This window comes from Pogona vitticeps, chromosome 2 (genome assembly GCF_051106095.1).
Source record: "Pogona vitticeps strain Pit_001003342236 chromosome 2, PviZW2.1, whole genome shotgun sequence".
Classification (NCBI taxonomy): Eukaryota; Metazoa; Chordata; class Lepidosauria; order Squamata; family Agamidae; genus Pogona; species Pogona vitticeps.
The window spans coordinates 223730041-223757025 of NC_135784.1; the positions used below are offsets into that span (position 1 = coordinate 223730041).

The 26985-nt window shown below is 41.5% G+C and overlaps 1 protein-coding gene and 1 long non-coding RNA gene across 6 annotated transcripts in view; one reads left to right on the forward strand and one right to left on the reverse strand.

The window, feature by feature from the left end:
• NFIB (nuclear factor I B) overlaps nt 1-26985 on the forward strand; it is a 446840-nt gene that overhangs the window by 113292 nt on the left and 306563 nt on the right. The gene's annotated exons all lie outside the window — the stretch shown is intronic.
• On the reverse strand, nt 10641-17677 carry LOC144586575 (uncharacterized). The gene is made up of 2 exons (XR_013541469.1): nt 17584-17677; nt 10641-10881 (listed from the first exon to the last, which is right to left on the reverse strand). It is a non-coding gene; the product is annotated as an uncharacterized LOC144586575 (long non-coding RNA).

Here is a 26985-nt window from a genome sequence, read left to right on the forward strand (position 1 = left end):
CCTTCTGGTTTTCACCACCCAGTTTTGTGTCATCTGCAAACTTGGCCACCTCACTGCTTATCCCTCTCTCCAGGTCATTTATGAACAAGTTGAAAAGCACCGGTCCCAGGACAGATCCCTGGGACATACCGCTTTTCACCTCTCTGCATTGTGGAAACTGCCCATTGACACCTACTCTCTGTTTCCTGGTTCTCAACCAATTCTCAGTCCATAAGAGGACCTGCCCTCTTATTCCCTGACTGTGGAATTTTCTCAGCAGCCTTTAGTGAAGGACCATGTCAAACACCTTCTGAAAATCCAGATAGACAATATTCACTGGTTTGCCTGCATCCACATGCCTGTTGACCTTTTCAAAGAATTCTAAAAGTTTTGTGAGGGAAGACACCCTTACAGAAGCCATGCTGATTTTCCCTCAGGTATGTGTTCTAAGATTTAACCTTGGATGAGTATTTCCACCATCTTCCCTGGAACAGACGTTAGACTAACCGGCCTGTAGTTTCCCGGGTACCTCTTCCTTCCCTTTTTAAATATTGGTGTGACATGTGCTACCCTCCAGTCCTCTAGCACTGAGACGGTTTTAAGGGACAAGTTGTATATTTTAGTTAAGAAATCAGCAACTTCATTTCTCAGTTCCTTCATAACCCTTGGGTGGATGCCATCTGGGCTTGATGACAACTATGTACAAATATCAAAAAGATTCAAAGCAGACAGAAAAGTATTTGAATTTAAGGAAGAAAAATCTTATTTGAAAAAGAATTGTGCAACAATGTGGACTATTTGATCCCAAAGATGTATAAAATGCTTTTGAAATTTGACACAGAAGAGCACATCAAAGAGTGTATTATTAAATGGACAAAAACATTTGGATGCAACATCCAAATGGAACAATGGAAGGGTATGTGGAAACATGGATTGAAATTTATGAGGAGTTACACGCTGTTACATAACAGCACTGATGTTACCTGTCTGTCATGGGTTTGGAGGGAAAGTTCCATCCTATGGGGAGTGGAAGGCGGGACATCAGGAGGAGGGGCTGTACTGTATAAATATGTGATGCCTGTGTGGTGAAGAGTAGATGCTGAGACAGACTGTGAGACACTGGGTTGGGACGAAGCAGCAGCTGGGGAAGAAGAAGCTGTTGTGGGAGTCTGGGTGTCTGACAGGGTACTACTGTGTGTCAGAGTACCAGCCTGAAAGGTTCAGGGGTCTGTTGGTTAGCCAGAACTGATGGGTTCAGGGTCTGTGCTTTAAGTTAAAGGTTCTAGGTGAACCAAACCGTATGCTTGTGTGTGTGAGAATAAGCCACGTTACTTTATTTTATTCACCTGATTGTTTTATTTACCCTGTTTGTATTTAAAATAAACCTTATTCTTTTAATTGTTTAAAAATCCATCCCTGGTCTGTGTGACTTATTATAGGGAATGGTTGGTGGCAGCTTAGTAACTGTGTGATAGATCCCAGTAGGTCTGGGTTTGTCACATTGATTGGTGTCCAGCGTGTGGGATACGACTGGTCCAGTTGTCCAGCGGTCCAGCAAAGCCTTGGCAAGTGTGCCCAGAGCAAGGGGGGTCTAGTCAGGGACAGTCTGAGGCGCGTAGGTAATCTTCTAGGTGTACCTCACGGGGAGGTGCACTAGTAGAAGAACGTGCCAACTGGGGAGACTTAGATTAAGGTGCTCTGAGGCAGCCTGATTTTGGCGGGAAAACGCTGAGGCAAAACTGCGTAGCAACAGTGAGCTAGCTTGCCAGCTGAGAGGCCCAGCAGAGGGGGGTAGGCTCTGACTCGATACTGTTGCAAATTTAGTGCTGAAGAACAGCAGCAATCTCTGGGGAGAGCTGGTTCTGAGGCAAAAAGGAAAAAAGTGGTCGTTTTATTTTGAGGCTTGACTTTTTAAAGCAGCCTGTTCTGAGGGGGGGGTTATGCCCTTGACTCGGAGCCAAGTAGCAGAAATGAGTGAAGTGAAAGACCCCCAGATTGACCAAGGTTCTGAGGAGGAATTTGGCTCAGTGCAAGGTGACAGCACAGGAGAGCAGGACCCAGAACTCAGAAAAATACTCCTAGCCCAACAGCATGAGCTGAGGGTGAGGGAAATGGAGGAAAGATTAGAGAGAGAAAGAAGGGAGGAAAGGGAAAGGCAATTTGAAATGGAACAAAGGGAAAGGGAGAAACAGAGACAATTTGAATTGGCATTGGAGAGAGAGAAAATGGCGTTTGAATTAAGAAAACTGGAACTGATGAACCAGAACAATAATAATAATAGGGATTCTGAGGGAGGCCAATTGTCTAAGGCTGACCTGAAGAAATTCCCTGTGTACCACAAGGGAGATTGTCCTGAGGTGTTCTTTTCCTTAGTGGAAAGAGCGTTTGTGGACTTCTCAGTAAGGGAAACTGAGAAGATGACCATCATGCGGTCTTTAATCAGTGGTAGCCTGGCTGAGGTTTATGCCGAGATGCCTGAGGAATTGATGAAAGATTTTGCAGAGTTTAAAAAACTGGTGTTTGCCAGACATGGGATAAATGCAGAGCAGCTGAGACAAAGATTCAGGTCCCTCACCAAGAAACCAGAACAGACTTTTACCCAAGTGGGGGCCCAATTGGTGAGGCTGCTTGAGAAATGGCTATCGCAGGAGGGAATAGAGACCTATGAGCAGCTTAAAGACTTGATAGCCCTGGAACAGTTCTATTCAGTCCTGCAGGGGGAATTGAAATTCCAGGTGAGGGAAAGGAAACCGAAATCTGTGGCAGCAGCCGCAGAAATCGCGGATTTTATCTCCCAAATAAGAAAGCCCTTGGGTGAGGGGAAATCTGTAGGTAAACCCAAAGAAACCTACAGCAAGTACTCTCAGGGACCAGGGAAAAGCCAGCAAGGGGGAGGGGCCCATGGTGAAGGGAAGCCCTCAGGCATGAAACCAAGCCCTCAGAATTTGGAGGGAAAACCGAAACAAGATGAGAGAGAATCAAAATATACCAGAAAATGCTATTTCTGTCAGGGAAAGGGTCATCTAATCTCAGAGTGTGAGAAATTAAAGCAGCTAAAAGGAATGGTGCCTCAGAATTCTAGTGGGACCAAGCCAAAAGCTGTGTTCTGTGTCCAGAAAGAGCAAGGCTCAGTGTCACAGAGGGAGCCTGTTGCCATGGCTACTCAGTCTGGGACAGCTGCCTCTGCTGATCAGGCTGAGGAAAATGGTCCTCTTCTGGAGGTAAAGCGCTGCTTGCTGATAAAAACAGATTCTCAGTTGTTTGAGACAGCAGGGGTGGACGTAGGAATACTTGACCGGCAGTATAGGGGGCTGCGGGACACTTGTTCCCAGGTAACCCTGTGCCATCCAGATATTATTCCCAGGGAGTTTATAATCCCAAATGAGAGCATGAAGGTGGCAGGTATTGAGGGGCAGGTAATCTCTCTGCCAGTAGCAGAGGTACCTGTCAACTTTCAAGGCTGGAGGGGAGATTGGCGGATAGCGATTTCATCGACTCTGCCAGCAGCCGTGCTCGTGGGAAATGACCTGGCTGAACATGTGAAACGGGTGCTAGTGATTACACGCTCACAAGCCACCACAGGGACAGTTCAAGGGGGTAATGATGAGCCAGAGACGGAAGCAGAGGGGAGTTCAGAAGCTGTGGTGGAAACCTTAACCACAGACAGCAGATTTGGACAAGAGCAAAAGGCAGACGCCACTCTCCAAAAGTGTTTTGAACAGGTGACTGACGCCCAGCTAACACCTGAAACCCCAGTGAGATTTCTGGAGAAAAAGGGGATTTTATATAGAGAAACCTTGAGGAATATCTCAAAAGGGGGAGATGGGATCAGAAGTCAGCTGGTGGTACCTGAAAAGTATCGCCCCATGATCTTACAAAGGGGTCACTCTGACATGTTTGCTGCACACTTAGGGGTGAAAGGACCCCTTGATTTGATCAAACAAAATTGGGAGCAGATCACCCAGGATGACCCACAAGACGTTGTGACATACATAGACACCTTGATGAATGACCTAAGGAGAAATCTAGAGCTGGCAGCAGAAAACCTGCAAGCTCAGAAGGTCAGACAGAAGACATGGTATGACCACAAAGCCAGAGAGAGGCACTTTGACCCAGGGGAGGAAGTGCTTTGGCTTAGGCCCTGCAGAGAGAATAAACTGCAGCTCAAATGGGCAGGACCATATAGGGTCATTTCCAAGATGTCAGACCTGAACTACCTTATAGAGCAGGAGGAGAACCAAGCAAGGAGGGTGGTTCATGTGAATGCCCTAAAACCCTACTACAGAGGGGAACAGAGGGTTTTATTCGCGATAAAAGCAGCTGAGAGTGAGGAAGCTGAATTACCCTTCTGGGAGGGTAGAGGGGAAGTAAAATACAACCCAGAGGAGGTAAAGATCAGTCCTGCACTCACCCAAGACCAGCAGCAAGAACTAAAAATGCTGCTTAGTAAATATCAACAGGTGTTTTCCAACAAGCCGGGGATAGTGAAGGGAGTGATGCATCGGATCCACACAGGGGATGCACCCCCGCAGGCAGTATCCCCATACCGAGTAACGGGACCCTATAGGGACAAGGTGCGGAAGGAGCTGGACGAGATGCTGAGGGAGAACATAATCGTCCCCTCTTCTAGTCCTTGGTCCTCTCCAATAGTCCTTGTGGACAAGCCTGATGGGAGCATTAGGTTTTGTGTTGATTACAGGAAATTAAACCGTGTAACCACTCCTGATGCCTACCCAATGCCCAGGCTAGACAACCTGATTGAAACCATAGGGGGTTGTCGGTTCATCTCATCATTGGACCTGGTAAAGGGATATTGGCAATTAAGAATTGATCCCAGGGATCAAGAGAAGACTGCCTTTTGCAGCCCTTTTGGTCTCTATGAGTTTCGAGTCCTGAGCTTTGGTCTCAGAAATGCACCAGCCACATTCCAAAGGCTGATGGACCAGACCTTGGCAGGGCTCAGTGACTTTACAGTGGCCTACATTGACGACATAGGGATCTTCAGTAATACCTGGGAAGATCACCTGATACACCTGGAGTTAGTGCTGCAGAGGTTAAGGGCAGCAGGGCTAACAGTAAAGGCCAGCAAGTGTCAGCTGGGTAGCCCAGAAATAAAATACTTGGGTCACATGGTAGGGGGAGGAGTGATAAAACCCCTGGAGGCCAAAATAGAAGCTGTTCGTGATTGGCCTAGACCCAACACCAAGAAAAAAGTCAAATCATTTCTTGGGTTGGTGGGCTACTACAGAAAGTTCATCCCGAGGTTTAGCGAGATTGCGGCTCCGCTGACCGATCTGACGAGGAAGAAGGCTGATGACCGCATCCCGTGGACCAGCGACTGTGAAGCGGCGTTCCAGAGGTTGAAGGAGGCGTTAATCAACTATCCTGTGCTGCGTGCTCCAGACTTCGACCGGGAGTTTATCATCTACACCGACGCGTCTAACAGCGGGGTAGGAGCAGTTCTGTGCCAGGAGGATGAGAATGGTGACCAGCATCCAGTGTCCTACCTGAGTAGGAAACTTCAAAAAGGTGAGAGACATTTGGCAACCGTGGAGAAGGAGTGTTTGGCCATAGTCTACGCGATCCAGAAGGCCAAGCCTTACATCTGGGGAAGACATTTTATTCTGTGTACTGACCATTCACCATTGCAATGGTTAAAGACGATGAAAACCCACAATAGCAAACTTATGAGGTGGGCTTTGAACTTACAGGACTATGACTTTGAAGTGAAGGTGGTCAGAGGGTCAGTGAACTGTGTTGCTGACGCCTTATCAAGAAGACCTGAAGACTGAAGACGGCGAAAAACATGGACTATATGTATATAATGAAAACAAAAAGTTAAAATGTACCTGGTTTTGAATTTGGTTGGTATTAATAAAGGTAAATTGATGTACTGTATATGGTAAAATGTTTAAATGCATATTTGCTATGGTTAACTTGGAGTGTAAGTATATGTAAGTATTATATGGTATGTATAAATGTTGTTGTGTATTTTATGCAGGTTGTTTTTTTGGTGAAAAGCACTTTTAGCTTTCCCCCTACAAAACAACTTTTAAAGAGGGGAGGTGTTACATAACAGCACTGATGTTACCTGTCTGTCATGGGTTTGGAGGGAAAGTTCCATCCTATGGGGAGTGGAAGGCGGGACATCAGGAGGAGGGGCTGTACTGTATAAATATGTGATGCCTGTGTGGTGAAGAGTAGATGCTGAGACAGACTGTGAGACACTGGGTTGGGACGAAGCAGCAGCTGGGGAAGAAGAAGCTGTTGTGGGAGTCTGGGTGTCTGACAGGGTACTACTGTGTGTCAGAGTACCAGCCTGAAAGGTTCAGGGGTCTGTTGGTTAGCCAGAACTGATGGGTTCAGGGTCTGTGCTTTAAGTTAAAGGTTCTAGGTGAACCAAACCGTATGCTTGTGTGTGTGAGAATAAGCCACGTTACTTTATTTTATTCACCTGATTGTTTTATTTACCCTGTTTGTATTTAAAATAAACCTTATTCTTTTAATTGTTTAAAAATCCATCCCTGGTCTGTGTGACTTATTATAGGGAATGGTTGGTGGCAGCTTAGTAACTGTGTGATAGATCCCAGTAGGTCTGGGTTTGTCACACACGCTTATGGTAAATTTCTATAAAATTATGTATAGATGGCATTTAACACTAGAAAAGTTGTCCAAAATGTAGAGGAGTCTCCAGTACGTTTTGGAAATGCCAAGGGAATATGTGGAGTGGCAGCTAAATTCTGGAAGCAAATTTACTCCATAATGTATGAGATATTGAAAATTAACGTACAGCTAAAATCAGAACTGTTCCTTTTGAGTATGGTAGACAACCGGGTAGAAAAGAATAAAGTGGTACTTGACTACAGCTGCAAGACTCTTCTATGCTCAATATTGAAAAATGAACAAAGCACTCTCAGTGAAAGATTGGCTACTTAAGGTGTTGGAACTGACAGAAATGGAGACGTTGTCAGTTTTAATTAAGGATAGATCATAGAGCAACTTTAGAAATATTTGGAAGTCCTAACTGGACTTTTTGTAAAAAAAGAAAAAAGACAAACCGATGGTGTGTGACTTTAAATTCTAGAGACTTGGATATGAATGAGTATACTCCTGAGTTTGGGCTACTGTAGGTGCTACAGATACTAACTTGCAAGTACCCACTATAAATAAGTGAAGGAATAATTGGTAAATTATTGCAATGGTAAATTGTGTAACAAATGAGGGGAGGTTCTGTAACATTTTTGTGCTGAAGAATTCATTAAACTGATTTGCTTCTCTCCAAATCCCCTTCTCCCAGTGTATCCCTTCTATAAGAAACTACCATATTTTCCGTGTATAAGACTATACTTTTGTCTAAAATCTTTAGACTAAAAATTGAGGATCGTCTTATACACAGAAGTAAGCTGAGGAGAGAAAACAAGTGGAGGGGAAAGCAGGGATCAAAGCGATCCTGCAGTGCTTTGATCCCTTTCCCCCTACACTTGCTAAGCCCCACTTAGATTTCTTAATTTTGGGTTAGAAAAGCGGGGGGGGCGTCTTATTCATGGAAAATGTGGTAAATAATTTTTTTAAAAATTGTGGCTCCTGCAGTGCATGGCTTTGCAGTTGTACAAAAACATGCATCCGAAGTACAGATCCTAACAGATCCACATGATTTTACATAGCATCATCCCCAAACCACTATCCAGTCATAGGACCTATCTGTGTCCACAGACTATACCACAGAAACCATGGATCACCCACAGCATGGTTTTGCACTAGTGCAAAACATGGAGCTGATGCACAGATTGTTCATGGATCCACATGATCTTTAACTAGGATGATCCCCAAACCACTGTCCAGTCATAGGCCCCATTTGTGCCCATAGATTAACACAGAAATCATGAATCCAGAAATATTCTGGTTGGTCAGAATGCTGTGCTATACAAATAGTTCAGTAATTTAGAATGTTCACATTACAATTATATGAGGGGGTGCTGATTATTGAGCCTTTCCCAGAGAAAAAAATGAACTAGAAAGCATTAAATTGCAGGGTATAATTGGCCAATTTGTCTGTATTCAATGGTGCAAAAATCAACTACCTATGATTTTAACTTATCTTTCATGTTCCGGTCCAAAGTGAACATGGCAGCACTTCCAGAAAAATTCAATGTGGAAGAGCATAGGACCATAATCAAGTTCCTGTTTCTCCAAGGGAAAGGTGCAAAGCAGATCCATGATGAAATGTTACAAACTATGGGTGACAGTGGCCCTTCATATGCAACAGTTAAGCGCTGGGTTGTTAATTTTGAAACTGGCCATTTTGGTATTGAAAGTGAGAAACCCAGTGGATGGCCTGTTTCCGTCTCTGTGCCTGCAAATGTGAAAGCCATCCGTGACATGATCATGGAGGACCGCTGAATATCAACCAAAAGTATTGCTATATATCTGAGAATATCACATAAGAGAGTTGGTGCCATTATCCACAATGACTTGGAAATGAGAAAGCTGGCAGCAAAGTGGATCCCCAAACTTTTGACAACTGAACAAAAGAGGAAACGTGTGGAGTCATCAGTGGCTGTTTTGAAACATTTTGCAAGAAATGAGTCAGGTTTCCTGGGCAAACTGGTAACTGTTGATGAGACATGGATCTACTGTTATGATCCTGAGACAAAGGAACTGTCTAAAGAATGGAGGCACAGTGGTTCTCCCAGGCCAAAGAAGTTCCGAGTGCAAAGGCATATGGCAACAGTTTTTAGGGATAAGAAGGGAGTTCTGCTGGTGGACAACCTCCAACAGGGTTCAACCATCAGTGCGAAATATTACTGTGCTTTATTGACCAAGTTGAGGAAAAACATCAAGGAAAAACATCGAGGAAAGCTCGCCAAAGGTGTCATCCTGTTGCATGACAACACCTTGTCACACACAGCAGGTGAAATAATGACAAAACTCACGTCCTTAGGCTTTCAAGTGATGCCCCATCCACCCTATTCTCCCGACCTGGCTCCTTCTGATTATTATCTGTTCCCCAAACTCAAAAAAACACCTGAAGGGACAACAATTTGGGAGTGTTTTGGAGGCAACTAATACTGCAAATGAGTGGTTACACCAGCAGTCGGAAGAATTTTATGTGCACAGACTTAAGAAGCTGCAGGTCAGATGTCACAGGTGCATTGACTTCCTGGGGGAATATGTAGAATAGTGTGGCAGTTACAGCTTCCTACCTCAATTTTTTTCTGGGAAAGGCTCAATACTTATCAGCACCCCCTCATATGTGCATGGTACAATAGACTCAGGTTACTCATTTTTGCTTGTGTGAGAGTTTAGGCTTGACTTGATTAGGCATCCTTCAGTCTTGAGAGACTATGGTAACATGCTCTGAATAGAAGTCTTGGAACAGTGTGTAGTGTGGCTGAGAAGGCCAATTTGAGAGTGATAATCCCTTCCACACTGAAGACGAATACAATCTGTCCCCTGTCCATCGCCCTGATTTTGCTGGTTTCGGGACTGCCTCTTTGCTTCAGTCTGCTGGACAAGTGTCTCTTCAAAATGGACCTCTGAGAGGCTGGGAACCCTTGTTTCCCTCCCACCCCCACTGTTTGGTGGGCTGCACGACAGCCTCTCAATTTTTCACATCTCCCAGGGAGAACCATTTGCCATTTAAATGCAACACATGCACTCTTGTCAGAAATAGAAAGTGACAGGCTGGTCACTTCCAGTTTCCAAAAGACACTAACTTTGGATTAAATGAGGCCTGAAGGCAAAATTACATTTAAAAGTGAAATCGGGGGGGGAGTGAAATGGGGAGAGACCACACACTGGGGCTTGAGAAACTGAGAGAAGGACCTCTTGGAAGATCTTAAAAATCAGATGGAGTTGGGTGTCATCAGCACACTCATGGTACTAGACCACAAAATTCTGGTTAGCTTTTTTCAGGTTTTTCATGTATATGTGAAATTATATGGTGACACTCCATGGGCTAATTGTCAATGTATTGAACAGGAATCTCCCAGCACCACTACCATTCACAAAGTGACACAACGCAGGGGAAAATCCCAGAAACTGACTCCTTTTTTCATCAGTTAACCACTTCTTACCCAAACACAAAGCAATTGTCAGGGCTGTTTTTCAACAAGTGCCATTGATGTAGACCATCTTGACTGCTGCCATTGGTGTTGTCCTTTGCTATTTAAAGCTTGGCATCCCTTTTCCTGCTGGCAACGTGGCCAGAATATTTGGCAGCAATATTCAGCCATTTCCTGGCTTTTTGAATTGTGGGTACAGAAGCACAATATTCATAAACTGGAGGGGTTTTTAAAGAATTGAATTCTAATAGACATCCATGCAAATTGCATAGGCATGAACACTAAGGCATCGTGTAGTATATTGCCAGTCATTCTACATCTTGCAGCTCTGGAGTCTGTTGATAACAGAATGCAGGACAGCTATGTTTTCCTTGCATATCTTTTGAACCTTAGGACAGCTTCCTATAGGGCCTATTAAACAGCAGGAGAGACTCAAAGAGTAAAGGTGTGCAGAGTTCTCAACACTGTGCGTGGATTTGGAAGGAAGGCTTAGAACATTGAGTGGTGACCTCTGGTATAAGAATAGAAGCATCAAATATTGTCTCGTTTCTGTGAAGTGTGATATCCTACTGAAGCTGCTATCATGCATCTGGTTAATAGGGTTGATAAAAATCTCATTTATTTTACTGGGATTTGCACCTGTACAAGTGAAGTCAAGATTCTAGGAAGATCAGCAAACACAGTGAATTTCCCACTAACTGGTTGTGCATGTGTGTATGTACATGTGTGCATTGAGTAACTCTTTGCAACCACTTCTTTTTAATGCTAAAAACTCAGTATTGTACTGTATTCCCTTGCTGTTCTTTTGAATCCACAGCAATTTCCATAGTAATGAAATCTACACAAATAAATAAAAACAAAATAATTGTCAGTCCAGAAATACACAACAAAAGAATCACTGCTGCACTTCAAGATTATCAGAAAGTCTTGCTAAATATACGATGACAAGGTGTTGGCGCATTGTTAAACCATTTTTAAGCCTTCTTGGCCCCGGTTCTGAGAGAAAGGTAGTATATTTATTAAATGAATCAATAATCAATATTGAAAATGTTAACAATTGATAAATGAATTTTATTGTGAAATATTTTTAATCCCTGCTTTTGTGTATAATCAGCATATTAATGGTTGAGGATTTTTTCCCCATAATTTGTGTTATGTGGGTCTGTACCTCATGTGCACCTCAATACCACCGATGATAATGAGGAAGAAATCGAAATCTTTTCTCAGAAAAACTGCCACAGAAAACCTTTTGTTCCATCTCATGGCTACTGTTGTGGTTTCTCTTACTTTTGAAACCATGAGCAGGTCCTGTCCCCAGCAGATAAAGGTGGAGTTCATCAGGAGGATGCCATGATATGGCTATAGGCCCTGTGGAAATCATGGCAATGGGGGCCAGTCCTTCTTCCAATTAGATTTTCTAACTGGAAAATGCATTCTGAGTTTTGCTGCATTGCAACAGATGCTTTGTACTTCAGGTATATAGCCAAACATAAGGCGAAACAGTGTGTCTTTGTTCACACTGGGCGAACATCCACAGGCAGGAAATATTCTTATCTCTGAGCTGAGCTTGTTAAAAGGGGAAAGGGTTCAGAAAAATGAAATGTGATGAGTGCATAAGTTGAAGACAGTGGCTCAAAATTCTTTATCCTCTGTGAGGTTGTGAATTAGTGTTTCCAGAAACAGGCAGAACACAAAACACTGTTTTTAAATTACAGTACTGAAATAACCAAAATCAAACTGAGCACCCAGACTATCTGCACCTATACCTGATTGGGTGTCACGTGATTTCTTCTGGTCCACCATCACAAACCTGATTTACAGCCCCGGTGTGGGAATCCAGGTTTAACCAGGAGCTTCGAGCGCTGAAGCGACATAGGAGAAGGCTAGAGCGTAGGTGGAGGAAGAACCCGACGGATTATAATAGGAGAGCTATCAGGGTCGCAACCAACCTTTACCTGTCTAAGGTAAAGGCTGCTTGTCGAACTTACTTCGCTAACCGGATAAGCGAAGCATCCAACCAGCAGGTGGAGTTATTCCGTATAGTGCGTGACCTATCTGGAATTGGTCTGGATGATAGGCCTCCCCCTAGTTTTTCACCTGACCAGTTTGCAGCCTTTTTAAAATCTAAAGTGGAGGCCATCCGACGGGACCTTGCTCGTTTTTTTAACACAGTGAGTCAAGCAGAGATGTCCAGCGCTCCGTCTTGCCCAGTAACCCTTGACTCCTTTCAGTCTGTCACGCCTGATTTTGTGGCCAGAGTGCTTGACCGCTGTCGAGCCACCACCTCCTCCTTGGACCCTTGCCCGGCCTGGCTAATCAAAGCAGCCAGGCCGATAACAACGGAATGGGCCACTGCAATAATAAATGGGTCTTTCCTTGAGGGCAGGTTTCCCTCTGCCCTCAAGGAGACACTCATTAGGCCCATAAGAAAGAAATCTAATTTGGCGGTGGATGAAATTGGCAATTATAGGCCCGTCGCCAATGTTTCTTTCATGAGCAAAGTGGTCGAGAGGGTGGTGGCTGACCAGCTTCAGGCACATCTGGATGAAACAGATGTCCTGGATCCATTTCAGTCGGGCTTCAGGCCGTGCCATGATACAGAGACGGCATTGGTCGCCCTGTACGATGACTTGTTGAGGGAGGCCGACAGGGGTAAAATATCTTTGTTGGTCCTCCTTGACATCTCGGCGGCCTTCGATACTGTTGACCACGGTATCCTCCTGGGGAGGCTCTCTGAGTTAGGTATTGGTGGCTTGGCTCTGGCCTGGTTCCGTTCCTTCTTGGAAGACCATCCCCAGAGAGTGCAGCTTGGGGAGAGTATTTCAGCCTCGTGGAGTCTCAAATGTGGGGTTCCACAGGGGTCGGCTATTTCCCCAATGTTGTTTAACATCTATATGAGGCTGCTGGGTGGGGTCATCAGGGGGTGTGGAGCATCATGTCATCAATATGCTGATGTCACCCAGCTCTACATCTCCTTTTCACCAACTGCAGGTGATGCCATCCTGTCCCTCCAGCGCTGCCTGGGGACTGTACTGCAATGGATGCAGGAGAACGGGCTGAGGCTGAACCCAGACAAGATGGAAGTTCTGAGGGTGGGTGGCCCTGTGGATGGTGGCGTGGGAAACTCCCTCATGTTTGGGGGGGTTGAGCCTGGCCGCGAATAGTGGGGTCCGCAGCCTAGGGGTACACCTGGACCCAACGCTCACCATAGAAACACAGGTGGCGTCGGTAGTCTGCACCGCCTTTTTCCACCTTTGGCGGATTGCCTGGCTGCGATCTTACCTAGACACGAGGGCGCTCACTACCTTAGTACATGCACTCGTAATCTCTAGATTAGACCGCTGTAACACGCTCTACATGGGGCTCCCTTTGAAGCTGATGCGGAAACTTCAGGTGGTGAAGAATGCGGCAGCCAGACTCCTTACTGGAGTGAGAAAATACCAACATATCTCTTCTACTCTGGCCATGCTGCACTGGCTGCCCATCTGTTTCCGCATTGACTTCAAAGTGTTAATGCTTACATATAAGGCCCTAAACGTTTTAGGACCCCGATACTTGGCGGAATGCCTGCTCCCACTTAGATCTACTCAGATCACCCGCACGAGCCAGGAGGTGAGGCTGAGGAGCCTAACGCTGAGGGAGGCCCGGAAGGAAAGGACACGAAACCGGGCCTTCTCGGTGGTGGCTCCTCGCCTCTGTAATAATCTCCCTCTGGTTATTCGTGTGGCTCCTATGCTGGGCACTTTTAAGAATCAACTAAAAACATGGTTGTATGTTCAGGCCTTCCCTCCTGTCAATATTTAATTCTTTCTTTATTTTTTCTTTCATTTATTATTTGTTTTATTATTATATTTGTTATGGACTGTTTGTAAAATTCTTATGTTTTATCGTATACACCTTACTGGAAGCCGCCCAGAGTGGTCGACCAGACCAGATGGACGGGATATAAATCAAATAAATCAAATAAATAAATCCAGACAATAGGGAAAACAAAAGTGTGGAGCTCATTTCACTGTATATTTCTTGGCAGTTATGGACATGGGTTTGGAGATGGGAGAACCAGTTAGAGTTCAGCTACAGGTTAATAATTAAGTCATGGCACCAACAGGATGCTGATGCTTGGGAGATGTTCCAAAGCCTCTTTTGGCAGATGGCAAGATTGAGATCTCTCTTGGTACTATTGAGCCATAAACCATTGGCTCCCATGTCTTTTGATATTGAGGAAAACTTCAGTTCCTAGGTCTATTTCATCTGCATCAACACCAAAAAGAAATTTTTCCTGATCTTCAACACAGAGTGCTGATTAGCACTGAGAAGTTAAAAAGCACAAGGGGAAAACTAAAATTGACCTTGTTGATTCCTTAACCAAAATGCCTCTGCACCAAGAGAAAAAGAAGCAGAAAAATATGGCAAAATGTGTCTTGGTGGGTTTTCACCAAGAAACTATGACTCTTGGTCAATTGAAATTATCGAATCTGAGGAAAGAACAGTTGGAATTGACAAGTAAAGGCAGATCAGAAGAGTTTGGGTTTGAGAACATTAAAATCTGAGGGACGGAGCAATGGGCAGCGATAACGGGGGAATTCCTAGGGCTCTGGGAACCCCTGAGTTTTACTTTGAGTCAGCGGAGCCCCCAGGAGAAGGGGGGGCAAGTTTTCAACAGGAGAGTGGACTTGCAGCAAGTAGGGCTTGAAATCCTCCAAAGTTCAATCCTGCAAATCTGTTTTTGTGAGAGTCATTCCCTCCTATCAAGCAACTGACTCGACAGGACACCATCATGATGAGCAGCTGCCCAGAGGGAGGGGATGTATGAAGATTTACGATCTGACTGCATGAACAGGGACTAAACGAATCTCTATTCAGCTTCGGCAAGTATAAATCAAAATTTTTTTTGAGGCTGATGTTAAGGAGAAAGACTAATCTTAAAGCAGCATGGAACTTTGTAACCCAGAAACATTGGGAAAAAAATTCTGCATCACATTTGAGCGAATGGAAAATGAAACTAGCTAATGGCTTTAATGGAGATTTCCCTTTCTCATCCCCTGTCCCCCAACGAGTGGAAAAATTGGTATACTATAAATTACAAGCTTAAGAAGTCTGGATAACTTTAACCTAAGTGATTCTGCATTGAGGTGCAAGAGGTGGATTATAAATCAAACTGATCTTTATCACAGTTGGATTTATGACTGGAGTGGTTTTTGTAGGAGTCTGAGTTCGGGTTGGCCTAAATAATTCCTGACTTTTTGGCTCTGGACTGGGGAAGAAAAGAAGCTAAAGTTGATCTGGTGGGCCACAGGAAAATCAAAAGAAACTTTTCTCTCGGCAGTAGAAGCATCTAAATATATGAAAGCCACACCCAGGAGATAGTGTGATTCATCATTAAATCTACAATGGAAGATTACTTCAGGAACTATATTTAGGAAGTGCAATTGAACATTATTAATCAAATTAAGGCCCAGATCTCAGAAGTCAAGGCGATATTTTCTGGATTGTATGCCAAGGGGAGGAATAATGAGACTGAAGACCAACCAACTGAAGAAGTGGTATTATCAGAGAGAAAGACTTTTTTTCTTAGAAAGCAGGATGAAATGCTGAAAAAGGAGAGTGAAAAAATTTATTTATTTATTTATTTATTTATTTATTTATTTATTTATTTATTTATTTATTTATTTATTTGATTTATATCCCACCCATCTGATAAATCTATACCACTCTGAGCGGTATAAATCTGTATGAAAGGGAGGGGCAGGTGGATGAGTGGGGAAAGTATATTAAGATTAGTCTGATGGGAAAAATGCAAAGGAGGAGGAATACGTGAGGGCGGAGCTGCATGGGGGACAAATTTGTGACCATAGATTAGACATATTTGAATGGTCCTGAAGGCAAGACATTAATTATACTGGGATAAAATTAGCAAATGGGATAGAAAATGGTTTAAAGAGATTTTACAGATGGCATTTTAAAACTGGTAAAAAGGAGGCAAGAGACTAATTTCAGATACTGTAAGAAATCTGGAATTCCCGGTCTATATATGGAGCAGATAAGCACAATTAAAAATCGGGGAAGTTACTTGCTGAACATAACAATAGAAATCATTGGTTTGAGGGGCACATAAATATATATAATATAATGTGGTTAACATACCTTTAAGTAATTCTGGTCATGTTTGGATTTTGATAGACAAGCACATTTAATTATGAATTTAGAAATGTTTATGGTGAGTATAATATTAGCTGTTATTGATTCTAAGGCACTCATATAGAGATGTTAAACATATCTGAATTATAATATGATTAAATAGATAACTGATATTTTAAAATAGAAACCATGGATTGAGAGGGACATATACTGTACATACATAAATTAACATGGTTACTATCCAGTGGTGCCTCGCATTACGACATTAATTCATTCCAGCGAAATCGCTGTAGAACGAAAACGTCGTAATGCGAAATTAAAAAGCCCATAGAAACGCATTAAAACCCGATTAATGCATTCCTAGGGGCTTGAAACTCACCGTCCAGCGAAGATCCTCCATAGCGCGGCCATTTTCGCTGCCTGTGAAGCGAGGAATCCGTCCCAGAAAACAGCAGGGAGCCATGTTTTTTACCCAGCAGCCATTTTGAAACCGCCGATCAGTTGGCCGAAGATCATTGTTTTGCGAGAATCGGTTCCCGAAGCAGGGAACCGATCATTGCAAAGTGAAATTTCCCCATAGGAAACAACGTGTTGTGATCGCTTTTGCAATCGCAAAACCTTCAACGTAAAGCATTTTCGTTTTAAAATGGAGCGCTCGTAATGCGAGGCACCACTGTATCTGTAAGTAATTTTGGAAATGTTGATTTTTGATGATTGCAAAGTATGATACTCTGATATATAATTGGATAGATGAAATGCAGGAGAAAGAATCTATAATAATTATTATTAATTCAGGATGTTAGATATTGAACTAAACATTTGAAATATTGATATGAAATATAATATGCATAGATATATATGGATATAGTATGGTTTAGTATGGGAGTAGGATAATAAAGCTTGATGTAGTCAGAATTATATAATGGATAAGATTGAATGTGAAATACCTCCCCGCTTATATGTTTTGTTTGTTCTTATATGGTTTTGTCTGCTTTAGATGTTTTTGTTTTGTTTTGTTTTGCATGTATGTGTGTGTGTTATAAAATAAAATTATTTTTTAAAAAACCCACTAAAATCCAGCTCAAAAAAAATACTGATTTGGTACCAACAAAAGCTAAAGACCTGGATATTTATTTTTATTTTATTTTACTTATTTATTATTTGATTTCTACCCCACCCCTCTAGACAGAGTCTACTCCGGGCGGCTTACAAACAAGCATAAAACATTATAAAATACAATCAAATAAAGTCATCATAATATATATAAAACAATTGCATAGTTAAATCAGCAATTTAGAAGATCAAGATGGAAGAAAAAAACGAAAGAGAAAAGAAAATCAGGTGTTGACTGTCCCATAAGAAAAAAGAAGAGTGAGCTAGTCACGAGCAAACTGATACATACTTTTTTTGATATGGAGCTTGATCAAGAAGATTCTTCATCTTTTTCTTTAACCTCACCTTTTACATATGCTTTGCATATGTAAAAATATGCATTCCTGCACAGAAATACAGGAGGAGATTGGATGTCCCATTGAAAGCATCTGGATCAATTTAGTTGGGGCAAAAACCAAAAGAAACATGGTAGTTGGAGTCTACTACCAGCTACCCAATCAAGGAGAGGAAATGGATGAAATAAATTGTAATCATTTCAAAGAAGCACGATGTAATAGTGATGGGAGATTTCAATTATCTGGATATATGCAAATTCTGCAAAATATGGTCCCTCCAAGAAATTCCTGGCTTGTGTGGCTGATCATTTTCTCTCACCAAAAGTGGAGAAAGAAGCTAGAGGACTAGCTATCCTTGACTTGATTCTAAAAGGGCAACAAGGGTGATCTGGGGGCTCGGAACTAAGCCCTTTGAGGAAAGCCTGAAATAATTGGGCATGTTTAGCGTTGACAAAACACTTTTCAAATACTTGAAAGGCTGTCATACAAAGGAGGGGCAGTATCTATTCTCGATCATCCCAGAGTGCAGGACATGCAACAATGGCCTCAGGTCACAGGAAGCCAGATTTCGGTTGAATATCAGGAAAAATTTCCAGTTAGAGCAATACAACCGTGGAACAAATTGCCTCAAGAAGTGGTGAGTGCTCCAACACTGGAGGCATTCAAGAGAAATTTAAGACAACCAGCTGGCAGGTGTCCTTTGATTCGTATTCCTGGATCGAACAAGGGGTTGGACTTCATAGCCTTATAGGTCCCTTCCAACTTCACTATTCTATAATTCTATGTAATAAAAAGACTGCTGACATCATGAAAGTGTTATATAAAGGGAGAAATACAGCAAAGTCCTTGTGTCTTACATAATACTCCCAAAAGCAATTCAGAACCCATTGAAAAAGACAATAAGCTCACCAGAAAGGGAGGTATTCTGTGGAAATGGAAAGGTCATCTTCATAACAATCCTCCACTTTCTATAAACAACAGTCAAGATAGAAATTTAAGCCTGTAACATAATCCTTAAAAAAAGAGTTACAAGAACACAAAGAACAAATTTTGATTTGAGCGCACACAAGATTGACAGCATCCAACAACAGATTGTAAAATTTCTAAATGCTCAATCTTCCAATTCTTCTTTATTGGAACACCTGGTGCTCAATCACTAATGGGTGATTGGGTACTTACCATCACAGCCCATGGCTATTCCATCAAATTTGAAACAATGCCACCAACTGATGGATTTTGATTTTTTTAGAAAACCATCAAATGTTGAGGAAATTGAGAACACTTTAGCAGGGGCCCTAAATGAAATATATGGACAACAGATTCTATTCCTGCTATTTCACAGTACCCAAGAAGGACAGAAGTTTATGTCTGATATTGGACTTAAGGAACGTGAACTCTTAGATCATCAACAAAAAATTTAAAATGGTGACTCTAGCAAACATTCTCCCACTACTGATAGTGGGGAATTAGTTTGCAGTACAAAGATGCCTATTTCCAATTAGCCATAGCACCAAAACTTCATAATTTCCTCTGCTTTGGCTTGGGTCATTGAATTTATGAGTTCAAGATGCTCCCATTTGGACTTTCAATAGAAACCAGACATTTTACCAAGTGTGTGGCTCCTGTCACAGCGTATTTCAGTTTAAAGGAAATAAATATTATTTCTCCCTGTATAGTTTGTTTGTTTGTTCAGTCGTTTAGTCATGTCCGACTCTTCATGACCCCATGGACCAGAGCACGCCAGGCCCTCCTATCTTCCACCGCCTCCCGGAGTTGTGTCAAATTCATGTTGGTTGCTTCGATGACACTGTCCAACCATCTCATCCTCGGTCGTCCCTTTCTCCTCTTGCCTTCACACTTTCCCAACATCAAAGTCTTTTCCAAGGAGTCTTCTCTTCTCATGAGATGGCCAAAGTACTGGAGCCTCAGCTCCAGGATCTGTCCTTCCAGTGAGCACTCAGGGTTGATTTCCTTTAGAATTCATAGGTTTGTTCTCCTTGCAGTCCAGGGGATTCTCAAGAGTCTCCTCCAGCACCACAATTCAAAGGCATCAATTCTTCGGTGGTCTGCTTTCTTTATGGTCCAGCTCTCACTTCCATACATCACGACAGGAAAAACCATAGCTTTGACTATTCGGACTTTTGTTGGCAAGGTGATGTCTCTGCTTTTTAAGATGCTGTCAAGGTTTGTCATTGCTTTCCTCCCAAGAAGCAGGCGTCTTTTAATTTCGGGGCTGCTGTCTCCATCTGCAGTGATCATGGAGCCCAAGAAAGTCAAATCTGTCACTGCCTCCATATCTTCCCCTTCTATTTCCCAGGAGGTGATGGGACCAGTGGCCATGATCTTAGTTTTTTTGATGTTGAGTTTCAGACCGTTTTTTGCACTCTCGTCTTTCACCCTCATTACAAGGTTCTTTCCGCCATCAGAGTGGTATCATCTGCATATCGGAGGTTGTTGATATTTCTTCCTGTATAGACAACTGGTTAATTGTAGTGAGTTTGGATTTTTTAAAAATTCTACAAAACAATATTTGCATGTTCAGAGCTCAGGTTGAAAGTAAATTTGTAAAAGTCAAGTCTACAACCTACAAAGACTACCCAATACATAGGTATGATATTGGACTTGAGCAAATGAAGAGCTTTTCTTCTCTAAGAGAATAACCAAAATAGACAAACTTGCTTCAAAGTTCCTATCAAATAAGAAATTTTTGTCATATACAACATGGATATTGCTAAGCTTGATGGTATCTACCATTGCATTAAAAGCCCATGCAAGACACAGAATGAGACCTCTGCAGTCATGGTGCCTGGCACTTTTTGACACTGTAAAAGACAAAAGAAGCTTTGAGTGACCAAAGAACTGATACTTCAACTGACATAGCAGCAAGACAGAGGCAACCTAGAAATGAGCATGCCATTCAAACCACCACAACCATCTCTACCAATAATAATAGATGCCAATTTGACAGGCTGGGGTGCTCATTCCCAGGGAAAGGATATTCATACACTTTAGTCTCCTCAGAAACAGCATATAAATAAACTAGAATTGCTTGTGGTCATCAAAGCTTTTAAAGTTTTTGAACACATTGTGATACGAAAAATGGTGCAGGTGGGTTTAGTAGGATTGTTTAAGGAAAAAAAGTGTTGCAAGATTGAAGGACTGGATGAGTAAAATGAGATCGAAGAAACTGATTATGGTTAAACTTCAAACTAATAAACTATCATGGTATAATTATATTCAGCTAGACACATGGACAAATGAATGGTTGAAAACTAATGGTAAATGTAGAGAATGCACTCAGTACGAACAATTTCTATCATCACATGAAGATATGCAGAAAGAGGCTTTGATGAAGGGAGTAGTAAGTAGAATATATAATATAATTTCGGAACAAGAGGAAAAAGTGGGGAACAGAAGTTTTGAAATTAATTTGGAAAAATGACTTGCAAACAGAAATTAAAATAGAGGATTGGATAAAAATGTGGGGGATGAGAGTTTTAAGGTCAATGTTGATAAGAATAAAGGGAAAAAATTAAAATCTGTTTAAGATGGTATTTGACTCCTGTAAAATTTAATATAATAAACTCAGATTATTCCAAAGCTTGTTGGAAATGTGATGAAGAAACTGGCATGCATTATCATATGTGGCGAGATTGTAAATTGGTTAAGAAATTTTGGAAACTGATTTTTAAGGAAATATGTGGTATATTTCCATTATTTCCTAAGACCTGTTGGAATTATCAAACCATTTGCAAGAGCATAGTATGTGCAAAGCCATTCATGACAGGAGTGTTTTACTTATCTGTAGGATTAGACATTTAAAAAGTCTTTTAGACATATTCAAATGCACTTGAGCAATTATGAAGTATGGAAAATACTTCAAATATGTGTAATTTGAAGTAATTATTATTTTTTTAATTCTAAGGTAGTAAGGTAGGAGGTATTTCCCTCATTTTACCATAATCTCTGAAACCCTGAGGATTTGCAGCATACTTCTTTTCTTGTTCTTCTTTTTTGGTGAGAACAGAGGCATTTGGGGATTCTGACCTGAGTCCTGAGCTGTTTATGTATATCAACAGATAGCCATGATCTGAGGAGCACTTGGAGTGCTGTTCAGTTCCATTCATGTAGAAGTGAGATGAGAAAGTAGGATTGGTTGTTGCTAGCAAAGCCTTCCCCACCATGATACTCTCCAGGTATATATGTGGTATAGAGTGGTCGACCAGACCAGATGGGCGGGATATAAATCAAATAAATAAATAAATAAATAAATAAATAAATAAATAAATAAATAAATAAATAAATAAATAAGTAAGTAAGTAAGTAAGTAAGTAAGTAAGTAAGTAAGTAAGTAAGTAAGTAAATAAATAAATAAATAAATAAATAAATAAATAAATAAATATTTGGTATTGAATTTAGTGCTAAAATTGCTTTGTTGTCAAATTTAATAACTTAAACCTTGATTATTATTCGAAGAGATTACTAACTTTATGACAAGTGCTAGAATATTAATAGCTAGGTTTTGGAAAGAGAAAAATGATATTAAATTAGAAGACTGGTATGGTGAAGTATGGGACACTGCATTAAATGATAAATTGACTATTGAACTAAAGATGAAAAGAGGGGAAATAAGTTCTATTTTTTATGCTATTGGGGTAGATTTGTTGAATTTGTATTAGTGAAAGGAAACAATCTATATAGTTTTGGAAAAGAAGTTTGTAATAAAAATATTGTTCCACGGGGTCCCGTGGGTATGGTGTGCACGGTAGAATTTAGTGTATAGTAAGCACTATTATTTGTATTTTTGCATATTTTTGTTGTTGTTGTATTTGTTTATAAAATAAAAAATTTAAAAGAAAAATGGTGCAGGTGATAACAGAAAACACGGTGTATTACGTAAACAAATAGGACGGAACGAGACATGGGTGCTTTGTATTCACATCCATGGGATACGAATACAAAGCACGGCACCACAGGTGCCACAGTGGTCCATGCCTGCCCCCCAGAACCTGCCTGGCCTGCTCAGTGGGATCTACATATCATGTGCCTCTGTCAGCATCATTGTCACGCGCATTGCCAGCGCTTCCCTGCCTCTCCCCACAGCCGATTGCTCCAGCGAGGAGGTGGGAAGATGAGGGACCATGGGGAGAGTCAGGGAAATACTGGTGGGACTACTTCTGCAATTTGCATGACAATAATGTTGATGGATGTGCGTGCTTGCGCAGAGCCCGGTGAATGGACCAGGCTGGTTCTGGGGGGTAGGAATGGACTGGGCTGACACCTGTGGCGCCATGCTTCATATTCATATCCCCTGGATATGAATATGAAGCACCCACGGCTAGATGGAACTAATTTTATGGCTCTCTTACTCCTAATGACTTTCCTGTTGGAATGGTGTACTAAGAGACATTCTGAATAATCAAACTATTTAAAATCTCATGTAGTTTCCCAAAACGATTTTAACCCCCTACTTTATATTGACATAATCTTTTTTAAAGTGAACAGACACAGCAATACAAAAACCATATGACTGAAAATCAACTTAAAATACATTGGAGCTGAAATCAATACAAATCAGCAGTGTAACCTTGCCCAGTGCCTTGTGGCACAGTAATTAAATTGCAGTACAGTTTAATAACCATAACCTCAGCCAGACATGCAAGTGAGTTAGCTACACTCCATTGTGACAAACCTTACTTAAATTCCATGTGGTGCTGTCTTCTGCACTTGTGTGACATCCTACCAGCTAATAAGTTCGCTTGGGATTCACCCTTGTGTGTGAATCACAGAGACCATGAACAAGAAGACAGGTTACTGACCTGTAAGTATAGTTCTTTGAGTGGTCATTTGTAAATTCACACAAGCCAACCACTCTGTCATTCTACTTCCACTAGTGCTATGGCATTAACAGAGGGAACTGAGGAGTGACAGTGGGATGGAGCAGTATATTAAGTAAGGGAAGGGTTTTAAGATCTAGAATGCTCCCAAGATTGTCTGCACAACTGCAGAGGTACCCATCTGTATGAATTCACAGATGACTACTCAAAGAGCTACAGTTGCAGGTAAGCAACCTGTCCTTTTCATTGGGGTAATGTGATTAGAAACACACACACCCCAATATTAGTCTCCTTCCTAATGAAAAAAGTAGCAAACAAAAGCACAATGAGGAGTATGAGTCACTTAAAATGAGATAGATAATGCTAAGAGTAATAATTTACTGGATGATTGCATAGAATAATACAAAAAATTACCAGAGCTTGGAACATTATTTCCTAAGACCTGTTGGAATTATCAAACCATTTGCAAGAGCATGGTATGTGCAAAGCCATTCATGATAGGAGTGTTTTACTTATCTGTAGGATTAGACATTTAAAAAGTCTTTTAGACATATTCAAATGCACTTGAGCAATTATGAAGTATGGAAAATACTTCAAATATGTGTAATTTGAAATAATAATTATTTTTTAATTCTAAGGTAGTAAGGTAGGAGGTATTTCCCTCATTTTACCATAATCTCTGAAACCCTGAGGATTTGCAGCATACTTCTTTTCTTCTTCTTTTTTGGTGAGAACAGAGGCATTTGGGGATTCTGACCTGAGTCCTGAGCTGTTTATGTATATCAACAGATAGCCATGATCCGAGGAGCACTTGGAGTGCTGTTCAGTTCCATTCATGTAGAAGTGAGATGAGAAAGTAGGATTGGTTGTTGCTAGCAAAGCCTTCCCCAGCATGATACTCTCCAGGTATGTGGGACCAAATCTACTATCTACCATCCCTCCAGCCAGCATCTGAAGTGCAGCAATTTAGGAAACACTGCACTAGAATATTGGTGAAAATGTGTATGTAACGTACCTGGGAATAGAAATCTCACCTAAAGCTATTTTTTGCAGCTGGAGTTATTTATGTGTTGTGCATTTGAGTGTGCATGAGATATGCCCTCACACCACCTGATCCAACAAGTGATAGTTGTGCCTAGACCTTTTCACACAAAGAGATCTGCAATTTAGGTTAGAATGTTGTTCAGTTATGCATTACAAACAGAACATTCGGGGGGCTGTAAGGAGTTTTCAAACAAGGAGTCAGAGAAATTGGCATCATTTTGAAGACATCTTAAAAAGAATGAAAAAGCATCTTAACAGTTTGCCAGTTTATTTGGAATCATTATGAAAAGGTTCTGGGCTTGACTGCCTTTTCCCCTTTTCTTCATTGACAGGAAAAGATTTTGAGAGGGGGCCTCAGATTCAGTGCTGTCTTTTTTGGTATGTAATATGCAACTGGATCTAAATTTTGGGCGAGTGCCCAGTTTAGATGTCTAAAGCCGGTGTTGAAAGCAATGGAGACTGCATGCTGCCCAAGTTTTAATGTACGCAACTGCAGATTGATTATCTAATGGCAAGCCTATGCTTTGATCATGAGCCTCTGAAGGGAGATGTTTCAGTGAACCCTTCCCCCTACTCTGAACCCATAATTTTTATATATAGACATTTCATATCTAATGGTAGTGAGAGATGAGGGGCTCTCCTCTCTTCTGCCATTTTAATGCAATGGGAACAGCTGACAGAGAAATTGTTTGAGGTTTTAAAAAAAGTTAAGCATCTAAAATGCTATCTCCCCCCCCCCCTTCATGAGTAATGTCTTAACAAATCCTAAGGCTTTTTGGTGCAGAACACTTTTAGCAGTACAGTCATTTGGAGTGAAATCCCCATTCCCCTCTTGGAATGTCTTCAACCCCCACTCCTGAGGACGGACGGACGGACGGGCGGGCGGGCGGAAGGAAGGAAGGAAGGAAGGAAGGAAGGAAGGAAGGAAGGAAGGAAGGAAGGAAGGAAGGAAGGAAGGAAGGAAGGAAGGAAGGAAGGAAGGAAGGAAGGAAGGAAGGAAGGAACCCAAGGTGGCTTTTGGCATCATGCACCCCTTTTGATTTTTGATAAATCCTGGCCTCCCTTCATCATCAATTTCAACTCCAGATTTTAAATCTCTAATTTAAATTTGAAAGCAATCACAAAACTATTTTAAAATCCATTTAAATCTTTAAGGTATGGATTACTGCACTCAGAAATCTTGCCCAAATAAGGAGCCTGAACTCACTTTTGGGGGCATAATTTTGTCATTTCAAACAAAATTATTTATAACAATATGTGTTACTTTTATCCTATCTTTAGTAGGCTGTTTCTTTAATTTCCATAAAGGAAAGAGATCAGTTTTTCTTAATATTGAATGATAAGAGTGTCATCCAAAGATTTTCTTTTTCTGAAATAGAAAGTCTAAATTATCTGTATACTAAAATTTCCTTTAATGACTAACAAAAGAAAACAAAACAAAGGTGAAATATAATTTGCCTTTAAGGCAAAACAAAACATACTGGCTGAAATCCTGTTGGCATAAATGTACACTGTGTAAGTTGGATGATGTCATCACCTGGCAATGGGAGGATTTAAATTAATCAAAAGCTTTCTATCCCACACTTTCAGGTTCTGGGGCTCCCTAGGGCTCCCCAGGCATCCCCAGGATTGGGGTATGTGTGCATTTAATAGCAACAATCATTGCTGGATCACCACCGGCTGTCCGGATTCCAGTGCCAGCAATCAAACATTGATTTTTGGATATTAAGGGTTCTCTCTCCCTCTCAAGATTCCAGAAGGCTTTCCCTGGGCAAAAGGGGCCCAAGGGAGCCTTGGAACCCAAACAGTCAGGAATAGGAAGCTTTTAATTAATTAAAATGAAATATTCCAATTGCTGGTCAATGACGACATGTGGTTTACACATTGTAAATTTACACAACAGTATTTCAGCTGTAAAGTTGCCTTGAAGATATAAATTAGTTAAACCTCACTCCTTGGTGACTGTACCGTACTTCATCATTTTAAATAATGGTGTACAAGTCATGAGCTTCACAGGTTCCCAGTTCCTGATGGACCAACACATCTCTGCCTGCTGGGACAAAGTGGAAAGAGGGAGAAAATCAGACTGGCTTCCCTTGTGTATATTACATCCAAGAGTGAGAGAAGAAGTAAATGCAGCTTTTCCATTTGGAAGAGTATAGGAAGTAGAACTATTGACTGTGTTCTAGTCAGGGTGGATTTTATTTAAATCAAATCCATTTAAATAATGATTTAAATTTTAAAAAGATTGTTTTAATTTAAATGGTGATTTAAATTGAATTTTTTACAAATAATCATCGACTTTTTAATCCACCCTGGTTGTAGTGCCTGTTGTAGTGAACATCAGCATCGTGCAGCTGAAAGACAGTTCACCCTTCCTTTAATGGTGTCCTAAACTACAGTAGTTAATGTGTTAAATATGGAAAACCTGGAATGGCAGAAGCTGGATGGATCTTTCCTATAATCAGGGGAGCC